Below are 12,837 nucleotides of genomic sequence, written 5' to 3' on the forward strand. Positions count from 1 at the left end.
AGGATATATAGGCCACAAACGCTTCTTGGCCACAAAATATGTTAGCTACAAACATTTCTAAGCCCAAATAGCCCAAATGTTATTTTTTGGTACAAACAGTAACAAATGTTCATCACCAATCCAAGAGTTAAAAGATTATGCAACATTGGACCACATCCAATCATACCTACCGTAAAATAAGTTGGTTTTATGAAATTTGCAATAAATAAAAAATATATGAAGTTAAAAGGAACATAACAATACCATAACACAATCCTTCTAAGCTGCAAAATTAGAACACATAAATAAAAATAAATAAAGATACTACTCCAAGTATAAATAGATATGGTTGGCTCATGCACTACTGTATCGAAAAGTTCAAAGTATTAGTATATGGAACAACAATTTTATACTATAATATTTCCTCAAATAAAAACTAAAAATTTCAAAATCCTATCCTCAAATCTAAATCAAACATTATCCTCAATGTTTCAAAATAAAGAACATGACAATGACAATAATTAAGGTGAAAGAGAAGGATGAAAAACTATCTCAAAGATGATTCCCTCATTTCTTAGAAATTGCTAACAATGAAGCACAACAAATATGATATGATAATTTCAAAACATAATGAAGAGAATGCATGACATAACAAAAATTTTAGGAAAAATTAAAGACACAACGAAAAAAAAAAGAAAAAAAAAACTAACACTACAAAAAGAAATAAGTAAACTCAACCCGGATCATGTACAAAGTGTAAGAAACACTCATGAATTTCCTTTTTGCTCAAAGAAACCTCACACAAGTGTTCCTTGTTTGGTGACTCAATTCTAGACTTCAAAGAAGGTTTATAAATCATTCGACCACCAATCAAGTCAACCTTAAAACTATCCTCTTTGTCGGGTGGTTTTTCTTTGATGTTAAAAACACACTACAACATTATCTAGCAAAGGCAACCAATTTTTTTTGGTAGGAATAGATGCAACTGACACTGTTGTTAGTTTGTATTGCCCATTGCCACCCTGCAGTCACCATAGAGCATGTTGGAGGTTGGTGTTGGGGTGGCAAGCGAGCTAAGGCCACCCACATGTAGGAATGGTGGAAGCTTTTGCCAAAACCTGCTATGACAGTCTGCAAGAATGCTCCTCACCAATGCTGCAGTTAGTTGGTTTCAATTTTTCACCATATTTAATGAGGTTGCTATATTGGTGGAGGATTGATATTATTAAATAATGATATGCCATGGATTCTTCTACTCTCTTGTTAAAAGTGGGTTAGGTAGCTCACTAATTCCAACAGTAGCTTGTTGCATTCCCACCTTCTTGGTATTAGTTTCTGATTTGGTTTCAGTAATTAAATGTCCTCCACCATGCAAAAAAAAAAAAAAGCTTACTAGTTAATAGTAATGAATTTTCATGTAACCTCAAAGGAATACTACTAATTAATAAACTGCTCATAAAATTTGAAAATACATACTTGAACCGAATGTAACTTGCATTACACATATATATCAGTTGAAGCCTAAATTACAAATTATTCTATTAGTTTCCTTCAACATTCTTACAACTAGAAACATCTAAAACAATTAAACTTGGTCAAGCAACAGCTCCAAACCAGCTACAAAATACGTAGATACCCTGCCAGTTTTCACAAAAATATGACCAAGCTTTCACCATCAATATCATCCCCTTTAAGATCCCCCTTCACGAATTGAAGATCCTTCAATACCATCAATCTCACAGAACTACAAAATGAAATTTCTTTAATTGTACCACCAAAATAAATATATAAATGCCCCGATAATTATCAAGAGTGTACCTTGAGGCCTTCCACTATGGTAAGACCCATTTTTTGTGACCCAAAACCCATTTTGGGTCACAAATAGTGCTGTGACCCAATTCTCACTGCAATGGTGCTGTGGCCCATTTTGGATCACAGTGTTTTACACATATTTAAAATATGACTAATATTAATTAAGTTATGTTTAATTTATAATTTAAAATTTAAATTATAATAAAAACTAATCTATTGGTCTTATTTTAATGAGATCTTTAAAATAAGGTCAATATTGAATATATTTAAAATAAGAAAATTTCATAAATTAGACAACATAAGCCTTACAACATCGAGACTTTAACAACCACAAACAATAAAAACAACACGATGATTTAAAGAAAAAACAAGAACAACACGATGACTAAAAGAAAAAACAACAACAATATGATGATTTAAAGAAAAAACAACAACAACAACTGCATTCGACATGACAGAAAATGAAGAGAACTTCTTATTCGGAGTCCGATGACGAAGAATTGAAACCCCCGTAATTATACCAATCTGAGATCTTCTATTGAAAGTTTGTGTTAGGTGATTTATCTACCTAATTAACTTGAATAAATCCACTGTCATTAATCGGACCCCAATTTTTGTTTTATTTGATCATTCAGAAACTAATTAGGCAGACACAACTTTGACGATACAGTAGCTAAAATCTGAAAACACATTGACTTGTAAAACCAAAACAACTTTTGTAAATACCACAAATCAGAACACACCAAAGAATTGAGTGACAACCTATGCACTCAAAGAATCCATCAATGTAGGCATCCCAGTGCTATCAACAACTAAAGTGGTGTGTGGGCAGATTTATCAAACTTTCATTTAGCATTCAAGAGGTTAAGTTAACATGCTAAAGTGAAGTGTGTGATCTTGTGATGTAATTTCCAGATTAATAATTAGCAACACAATGGAAATAAACAACAAATAAGGCACAAGATTGTTCACCCAGAAAACCACTAACGGTTAAAAACTGGGGGTCTGTTTCAGCTGACCAAGCAATCCAATATCAAGGGTTTCAATACAAGCAATCACACGACAAGCTCAATCACTCTAGTCCTAATACTAAGTGGCAGCTTCTTACCATTGTGCATCCTTGTGCAAACACCTTGAAGTTAGCAATCAATCATTCATGTCGTTGGCAGCTCCTTCTTGAGCTCTTCAACGCACAGCACCGATCGCACCCAAGCAAGTGGATTCCAATGATAATGCAATGAAATGATATGCACATTTGGATTCTATAAAAATCAGCCTTCTCAAGCAAGAGACATGAAAAGGCTAATGGAGAATCCTTAATCTAAAAATCTAAATGAAAGTGTTTATAAATATGTGAAAAGATTTAGGACAACACTCAAATCCACTCAGATTTTAGAGGAAAAATAAGTTAAGAAAATCATTTAGTTTTTGAAAATCAAAAGCATTTTCTTACTTGAAAAAGGATGATCACTCGCACAAAATTACCCAAGCTTGAACGCAGCAAGAATACCCACTAAAAATTATGCTCATCAACCCACTCAAATAAAGCAAGACCATTACACACCTCTACCTCGTACAACACACACACGCCATTACCATCACTGCTCGTGCCATGTGGAAGCCAATCAATGGCTGTCCACAAGAGACAAATAAATGACATATTTCTTTTGTCCTAGAGAAGTATCCTAGTACTGCTAAGGATAAGAATGAGGAGCTGTAAAATCAGATATTTCTTTATTTTGCAAAAATCAGAAATGGAGAAGATGATGAATAGTGCTGAGGTGTGTGAGTGAGTGGCGTGAAAGTGATGAGAAGAAGATCTGATCTGATTGATTCAGTGAAGGAACCAAATCATGTGCTGTGCACATGCATGTTTAAAAAAACAGAAGATGAGCTTTAAATGAAATGGGCTTTAAGAAGCAAAACCCGAAATGGCCCCACTAAAGTGACTGTCATTTAAGTGTTAACCATTGTACGTGAAGAACATTGTCCTTATGTTCAGTGAATGACTAGTCAAATAGACAAAAAGCTGTTATTTTCATGAAATGCATGAAGTGCAGTATACCTTGGGTCTTTGTGCATTACAACTTCATTCTTGATTTCTTTAATACAACTGATCTTACCCTTAATTCTAGCCTAGAGCTTGTGAGTGATTAAATAAAAATAAATACAATGATTTTGACAAGGAAAAAACTAATATATCAAATCCTAGAAACTAACAGTTCGGTTTCACACTCATCACATGGTTGAACAGGAGGGTTCTTCCCGCAGGTGCATGGCACGACTGGTTTGGGCTCTGGCAGGTGGTTCAACCATTGGTGGTGAAGATTTGGGTGGTTGGCTAGATCCTTGAGCTCCAATCCCATGCAAAATTCACACAAATGGACCAAAATATCATCCGAACACTTGCAGAACTTCCAGTCTGGTTCTTTTGCATGCTCCATCATTAAACAATAATCGCACAATGGTGCAGCACAGTTAGGGAGGCACTTACACAAGCTTTGATCGCACTGTTGTTTGGAGCTCTCACCGGCGCCTTGCTTGGAGCTCTCACCGATGCCTTGCTTGAAGCTCTCACCGACACTTTGCTTGGAGGAGGAAGCCATTTCTAAACGATAGTTATGTGGATGTGTTGGCCTTATAGTTAAACCTTGGTATTTATAGGGAAAAAGCATGATAACTTGCCCATTGGATTCCCTAATGGATTCACAGATACTCGAATCTCACATGTGAAGCAACAGTGTTGTGCATGAGATGGAGTGTGGAGTCAGTGTATAGTCTTGTCATTGGTTCAGTGAATTATTTTGCAAGCATGTGATGGTTGTGTCATGTCATGTCAGCTAAGAGAAATCAATGCCTTTTTTTCATTTCACAAACTGCAACCAACAAACACAAACACACTTAAATGGAAAATACAAAGACAAATAACAAACTTCGAAGATAAACAACAAAGATTAACCTAACATAAGATAATGAGAACAACATTGATGAACCATGATTCTGATTTCAATGGGTTGAGGCAAGTGGTGGGTTCCCTTCTCGGATTCAGATGTGCTCAATCAAATTGGTTTTTAGGGATTCATTGACATTTCGGTCTCTAAGAAAATTTCGACGAATATTTATCTCAGGTAATGATGATGGAGCGGCACCGGTCGGACATGGTTCTTCACCTTTGTATTCAGCTTCTGCCCTTCTAGTGCTCGCTTTTAGGTCTATTAGGTCATCCCTACAGTCATCCTTAGGGCGCTCATCCTCCATGATCATATTGTGCAATATTATGTACGCCTTCATGATATACCCAAGCTCAATCGGACGCCAATAACGAGCAGGTCGTTTTATAATCTGCCATCGGGCTTTTAAAATTCTAAACGCCCTCTCCACATCCTTCCTGTATCCCTCCTGTCGAGCGGCAAACAACTTGTGGTGGGGAAGAACGGGACTGTGCAATGGAGTAATAAGAGTTTACCATTGAGGGTAGATCCCATCTGCCAGATAGTATGGAATGGTGTAGTCTATCCCATTCACAGTGAATTTCACCCTGTGGTTCCGGCCAGAAATCATATCATCAAAGAGATGTGAATAGTCCAGCACATTGATATCATTATTCGACCCAGGTATACCAAAATTTGCATGCCATATCCACGTGTTGTACCCAGCAACGGCTTCAAGGATAACTGTTGGGACACGATAATGCCCATGGTAAACAGCTTGCTCGGCCATTGGGCAATTTTGCCATACCCAATGCATGCAATCCAAGCTACCAATCATACTTGGAAATCCTCTACGGCTCTTCTTTCGCAAAAGTTTTCTCAAATCGGTCGGGGTAGGCCTCTAGAGATACTCTGGTCCGAAGACGTAAGTAATGGCTCTCACGAAATTCAAGAATGACTGTCGTATAGTGGTTTGGCTAATGGTAATTGACTCTGAGACCAAATCATACGGAATGCCATATGCCATCACCCGCAGTGCCGCAGTCACCTTTTGGTGAGGTGTGCAATCCACTCTACCGAGAGCGTCAAATCTTAGACGAAAATACTCATCCTGGAGGCAAACCGCTTCGAGAATCCTATTGATTAGCGGTTGGTGCATGCGGTATCGCCTGCGGAAAGTCATGGTGTCATCGATTGGCGAAGGGATGAAGTAGTTATCCATGAGACGTTCGTGGGAGGCTTCTCGATTCCGGTGTTTGTATCGGCGACTTGAAGAAGTACCACCATGCCTTGGACGTCCGGCGACGACGGTATGACCCATTGACATGATCAACTGACCCACCATCCCCCTTCCATCCTCTTCCTTATCCCATTCAGCATCAGAGTCCGAAGACGAGGAGGAAGATGAATACACGTACAAAGGATTCATCTTAGTGTTTATGGAATGAGAAATGATCCTGAAATAAGATTGAGTGTAACATGGTAAATATAGTGGTATTTATATTAAAACCACATGCATTTGAGATAAGGATTGAATGATCCACATTCATTTGCTTTATGATGGTGTAGTCATTTCATGCACTTTGATTGAGTAGTCGTTTTCAACAGCATGCTTATTCTGCAGTAATGATAGCATGGATCAGTCTTATCTACTGTAGAGCATGCATGCATCCATTGGAGTTGTACCATAATAAGTTAGAATCCAATGTTGGGTGGAAATGCAAACATGACTTAAATAAATAGCAAACATGACTTAAAACAAGATTGACATTCAAATTAAAGGATACAATTAAAGAGCAAACATAATATAAGGTCTCATTCTAATTATTAGGCGGGTACCCCTGGTTTGACTGATTGAGGTTGGAAAGATTCGGGTAGTATCCAGATGGAGTGTACTCTGAACTGTGGTTAGCACGCATTTGCCTCTTTGCAATGATTTCAGCCATCTTTTGCTCCCAATACATCCGTTGCCCCTCATTCATTTTGGAGAGGTCTTAGCCCATAATATTTTGTTCTTCCCATTCTAGCTGTCTTTCGATCCTTACCCTTTCTCTTGCTTCCTTTGCGGTGTCTCTTTCACTCCTTGCATGCTCCCTATCAAGTCTCGTTTGTATGAAAACCCTTGAATTTTCATTATAATGATCTACTGCCTCAACCATATGAGTTTGGACAGGCTCGGCTGCCTTGGCCTGTTTTGCATGGTTTCTCCCTGGTGGCCTTGGCCGCGATGAACCTATTAGTTGGAATGGTGGTGGGTTTTCGTCCTCGCCAAGTGGTATGACTGGATCGGCCTCCTCAGGATCATCATCGGCGGGAGTGTTGGCATCGTCGGTGGCGGGGGTCTCTGGATCACTAAACCAAACAGCAGCATGAACCGCAGCGTACTTTGCACTTTCCTTTATTTGTTCCTTTACTTTGCACTTTCCATGGAAACTTGAATCCAGTCTTGTTTCGAAAACCTTCAAGTGCTTGCGTAAATTACAATAATAAAATAAAAATAAAAATATATAAATATGCTTGATAAATAAACAAAACAAAAAATAATAAAACTATTATATAAATATGCTACATTTATAAACAATAAAAAATAATCATACAAATATATAAATATGCTTGATAGATAAACAAAACAAAAAATAATAATATCATTATATAAATGTGCTACATTTATAAACAAAAAAAAAATCATACAAATATATAAATATGTTTTATACATAAACAAAACAAAAAATAATAATACTATTATATAAATATGCTTCATTTATAAACAAAACATATAATAATCATACAAATATATAAACATGCTTGATAATTTGATAAAACAAAAAATAATCATACAAATATATAAATGCATAAAAACTTACCACATTGGCATTATTTGCAACGCTTGCCCGCATTCGCTCGGCCTCCAATAAGCAAGCATAAAATTTGTTGCAATCACGCGTAATATCTTTGAATCGTGCTTTAACGCCGCCAACCTTACGAATGGTTTCACCCCCCGTGTTATGCTTGAAAATTTGATAAATTTGTTCTCAAACCACGTCGGCTCTATTTTGGGCACCAAGACAACCGTCAGGAGACCTCTCTAGGGCTTCATCTTCAGCTAACCCCCAAGCATTTCCTCTAGGAGCCATGACAAAGAAAAAAAAATTTTGAAATTTGGTAAACAAAGTTGTAGTTTGTGATGAAAAATTATGAGTTTTGTATGATATATATACACCCATTTGAGAATATAGCTGTTGGAGGGTTTGGAGAAATTTAAAACATTTTTTTGAAATTTTTTAAAAAAATTTTGGGTGTTTTTTTTTTTAAAATCATTTGTTTAAAAAAAAAACTAATTGGCTACGATTTGGACCGTTGATAATCAATGGTCCTTTAATCTAGGCCCTGCAATTTGGTCTGGGTTTAAAAAAAAAAAAAGAAAAAAAAAAGGGCCCAACGGTCGTTTCTTACTGGCCGCTCATCACCAACGGTCAAGCCATTTGGACCTTTGGTGCATCTCACTTTCCTTGCATGCTTTGGTCCATCACTATCCCAGACAGCTGCTGTATTGTGTCAGTATGGATGCAGGCAAGTGGGAAACTTGCTTCCTTCACGTGGGTGGGCCCAGCCAGCATTTGGGTCTCAATAAATTTGGCTCACATATGTGACCCAGAAGTGGGTTAAAATTTGGGTTACACCCCATTTTGGCTCCCCTTTTTCGGCCCGCAGTGAGTGGATGTGAGGCAAATGTGACCCATTTTGGGCTTTTGGGTCACATTTGCCGGTGCATAGTGGTAGGCCTAAACATGGAATTTTATCCTCTTAATTTGTTGCTGCTTCAGTAGTAACTCCCTTTGCTTCAAGAACACCATTTACAAGTCATATAGTGCATATCTGTTAAATTTACTGATAAACAAACTTTGTTGTTGTACTTATATAGAATTAACCAACAACAATACTTAGCCATTGTGCATCATCTAAAATCTACACAAATATATACACCAATATATAAACCATGCAATGTTGAATGTTCCATATTGATGTAGGACAAGAAGTAGATTCGAAGCTTGAGGATCGGACCTCTCCCCAGAGGACCGAATCTCCAGAAACTCACCATTGAAGCCATGAAGCTGAGGACCGGACCTCCAGGAAGCCTCCATGAAGCTGAGGACAGGACCTCCTCCTTGAGGTCTAGACCTCCAGAACCTCCAGCAGCTCCCAGCTTCACCATGAAGACCAAACCTCTCCCAGGAAAATCTAATATTTTATATTCCTTTTATTTTTTAATCTCAGAATTTACTACGAAATTAAGTGTTTGTTTATAGCCACAAAATCATAAGGAAATTTATAAAACATAAATAAATATAAACATATCTAAAAAATGAAAAAAAAATTCACAACAAATATAAACAGATCAACTCTCAAACTCTTGTTCATAAGAAAGAAGCTCATTTTTTATTGTCCACAACATGACTCAAACTCAGTTCAACTAGGATGTAGGTCTCTTAGAAACTAGGGATCTTGGATAGGGCATAAATTAGGGTTCATGGTGGGTCTCACCAGAAATTCTTCATATCCTCCTTCGGGTGGTCCAGAGGATGTTCTTAAGATGATGATGATGGCGACAGTAGAAACGACTTTGAAGATAGAAATTCTGCAAAGCTCCAAATCTGAAAGGAAACAATGAAACATAATAGTTACAGCCTAAATCTTCCTCTAAACATCAAATCTACAAATTGTAATAATTTTCAAAATCCCGAAACCCTAGAAGAAAATTTCATGATTTGAGAGAGGAAGAGAGAAAATGTTTGTTTACCCGTGCATGTCCTCTAAGTTGTATTCATGGAGAATGCAGGAGAAAAGATCTTGGGACATAGCAGTGAGAAGGTGTGAATCCATGTTTCCATTGGGTTGTTGAGTAATCAAAAGGCAAGGAAAGAGAGAGGAGGAAGAGACTAGTTGATTGAGGTCCATGTCGCCGATGTTGGCAGCTAGGCGGCGAAGGGATGGCCAGAGAGAGCTCACAGCAGAGGAGAGAGAAGAGAAAGAAAGAGAAAGGGGTGTGCAGCTGTTTCAGGACTAAAATGAGAAGAAAAATGTTGAAGTTGGGTCTTTATAAAACAAACCCTATCTGACGAATTTACTAAATTGCCCTTTAGAAGCCACATGGCACAAACCTATAGGCTATAGAATAACTAGAAGAACTAATAACCACAATCACTGAAAATACAGACACGTGTACAATTCAACACAACCATGAAGTAGAGGACCAGATCTCCACCTTGAGGACCTGACCTCCAAGAAGCCAACATGAAGCTGAGGACCGGACCTCCAGAACCCCCAGCAGTCAGCACATTTTCTGAAAAGCCTATTGTCTCCATCTACACAACAATTGGGTGTAGCAGGTGCTTCCTTATTCATGCACAACCCAAGCACATAGAGGAACCACAATTTCTGAAAAAAAAAAAACCCAAGTCCAGGTGCCACAAACATGAATAACGGTAACCAAAGAAGCAAAAAAACTCATGAATTTCCCTCACCTATGCGCAACAACAGTGGAAAGATTGAAGCCCAGTTATTTGGCAATAAACAACCCAAATGGAACCCACTTTCCGATGGTGACTGGAGGAGGATCAACCCCTTGATTTGGGGATTTGAACCGATCGACACTTTCTGGCGTGAGTGTTGACATCCACCGATGCTAGATCCCGTTTGGTTTGGGGTGGGAAGAAAGAGATGTTGCCACTATATAGGGAAACCCAGTAATGGTTTAGCCACTAGGAGCAACTAGACAAAAAATTAAACTCCTTTTTTAACTCCTTTTTTTAGTTTAAATTATTGGGGTGCCACGATTTAATCAACTAATCAGAATTATTAGTTGAATATGCAATCACTGTTCATGTCAGACTTAATAATGTAATCACTAATAATTAACATTAGTGAACAGCCACATTAGCAATTGGCACCCCCCAACTTTGGTGGAAATCATTAGAGGCCTTTGGCCAAAATTGTTGTAGTGACATTGTGGTGTGAAATTATATTTTCAAAAGAGACAATCACTACACCATTACCACCATTTATTAAATTATGTGAGCTTTTGAAATTTTCTCTAAGTGACTCTTATGCTCACCTACCAAAGAAACAATGCAATTGATATTTTTCAATGAACCCTCCATCGCCTCTTTGGGCTCATTGGGATCACTCACAAGCTTAGCATCTAAGATTTTAGAAATTGGTTCAAGGGCTAGCTTGGGTGGCTCTATGATGGAAGCTGGAAGTGGGGGAGCAATAAGGAGATGGTCTACTCTAAGTCCCCAAGAGGTGATGTCCATGATGGGTGTGGAGTCCAATTGCATTAACCTTTTCTATAGATTTGGTCAACATCAAAGTCACAGCAACAATGGGTTAAGCCTGCTTTTAGTGGGTCCTCAACACTATCTCTAAGGGAAGAATCTACCACCATACTATCGATGCGAATGCTATCCTCACCTTCATGTGGTTGGTGACCAATGTCGACACTAGTATAACTCAAAGGCTCATCAATGATCTCAAATTGTCCTAACATGTTGGTTCTCTCCCTCCCCAATAATATATTGTAAAATGGTCTATTTGTTGTTCTAAGTTTGCAATGGCATTAGCATGTTGTTGGGTAATTTCTTTGATTTCATAAATTGTTTGACTAGTTAACTCAATGAACTTTTGGAGTGTATCCTCTAAAGTCGTTTGTTGGGGTGCAAACGGTGGTGTATGTTTATAGACACCAGGATACAACTCACTAGGAGGGTAAAATAGGTCATTTGGCACTTGTTCTCCTAAGCTCATTTGAGAAAAAGTGTGGTCATTCTCCCAACAATTAAAATTGGATATTTGAGGAGGATCAAAGTAAGCATACATGCAATGACAAGTTTGATCTACATGTTTTGGACTACCACACAAAAAACAAACCTCAAAATTGTAAACATTTCTTCCAAATCCATACATTTTTTTTTAACTAAGGGCAAATAATCAACAAAAACACAAATAATTAAAAATGAGGAAGTAAATTGCGCAAACCAACAAACACCAATCAAGAATAACTAAATAAAGATAGTTTATAGTGTACTACTAGTGTGTTGACATAGGCCAAACACACTGGGAGATGGGCAACCACAACTTTATGAGCTAGCAATCCTCTCTTGATGATCCACAACTTTTGCAATCTCCTCCAAAAAAGAAAACACAAGAAGACAAAATAAAAAATATGAACAAAGTGCAAAAGGTAAGCAACCTAAACAATTTATACAATGAAAATGTTACTAATAAATAAAGAAAAGAAACACTTTTTTTCTTCACCTACAAGGGAAAAGATGGGAGAAGTGAAAAGAATTATAAAAAAAATTGAAATTTTTTTTGGCACTTATAAAGAGGGGGGGGGGAACTTCGAATGTTTTTTTTTGTTGAAAAAAATATTTTTTTTTCTTTTTTATTTTCTCAAAGAACAAAGTAAATGAAAAACTAATAGAAGATTTAAACTAACAAAAAGTCTAAGCTAGTGCATCAAAACACTCACTGGCAACAACGCCAAAAACTTATTATGTTTTAATTATTACTCGCAAGTGATAGACGGCACTTTATGAGGTCGATCATCAAGGAGTGTTGCAAAATAGATACACTAATTTAAACTTAAGTTAATTTATCTCTAACCTAGCTTGGACGATTTTTTTGAGTTTTTAATAAAAGAAACTAAATAATAGCTAAATAAAATGAAAAATATGGGTGGAAGGGTCTAGAAATTGGTATGAAACCAAGGTCTAGGGTCCACACCACCATGTAATTATTTATAGAAAAGATCTAGTAATTTCCCATATAAAGGAGGGCACCCAAGACTCAACTTGATGCTCTCACCAAATGTATTTATATTTGAAACACAAATGAAATGATTTTTCATAGTAGATCTTGTTATTGCTTAAGAGCACAAGCTCTAAGCATCTCAAGTGCAACCAAATTTTAAGTAACAACTAGAGATCAAAGAATATATCTTGCATTGAAACTTTAACGTACAACCAAGCATAGATGTGGAAAAGAGGCTTCTAACAACCCATGATACATGGCATCATGGGTGAAAGTTTTCTTTTTTCACAATTTGTAAACAAGA

This window comes from Dryas octopetala, chromosome 9 (assembly GCF_963921425.1).
Source record: "Dryas octopetala chromosome 9, drDryOcto1.1, whole genome shotgun sequence".
Taxonomy (NCBI): domain Eukaryota; kingdom Viridiplantae; phylum Streptophyta; class Magnoliopsida; order Rosales; family Rosaceae; genus Dryas; species Dryas octopetala.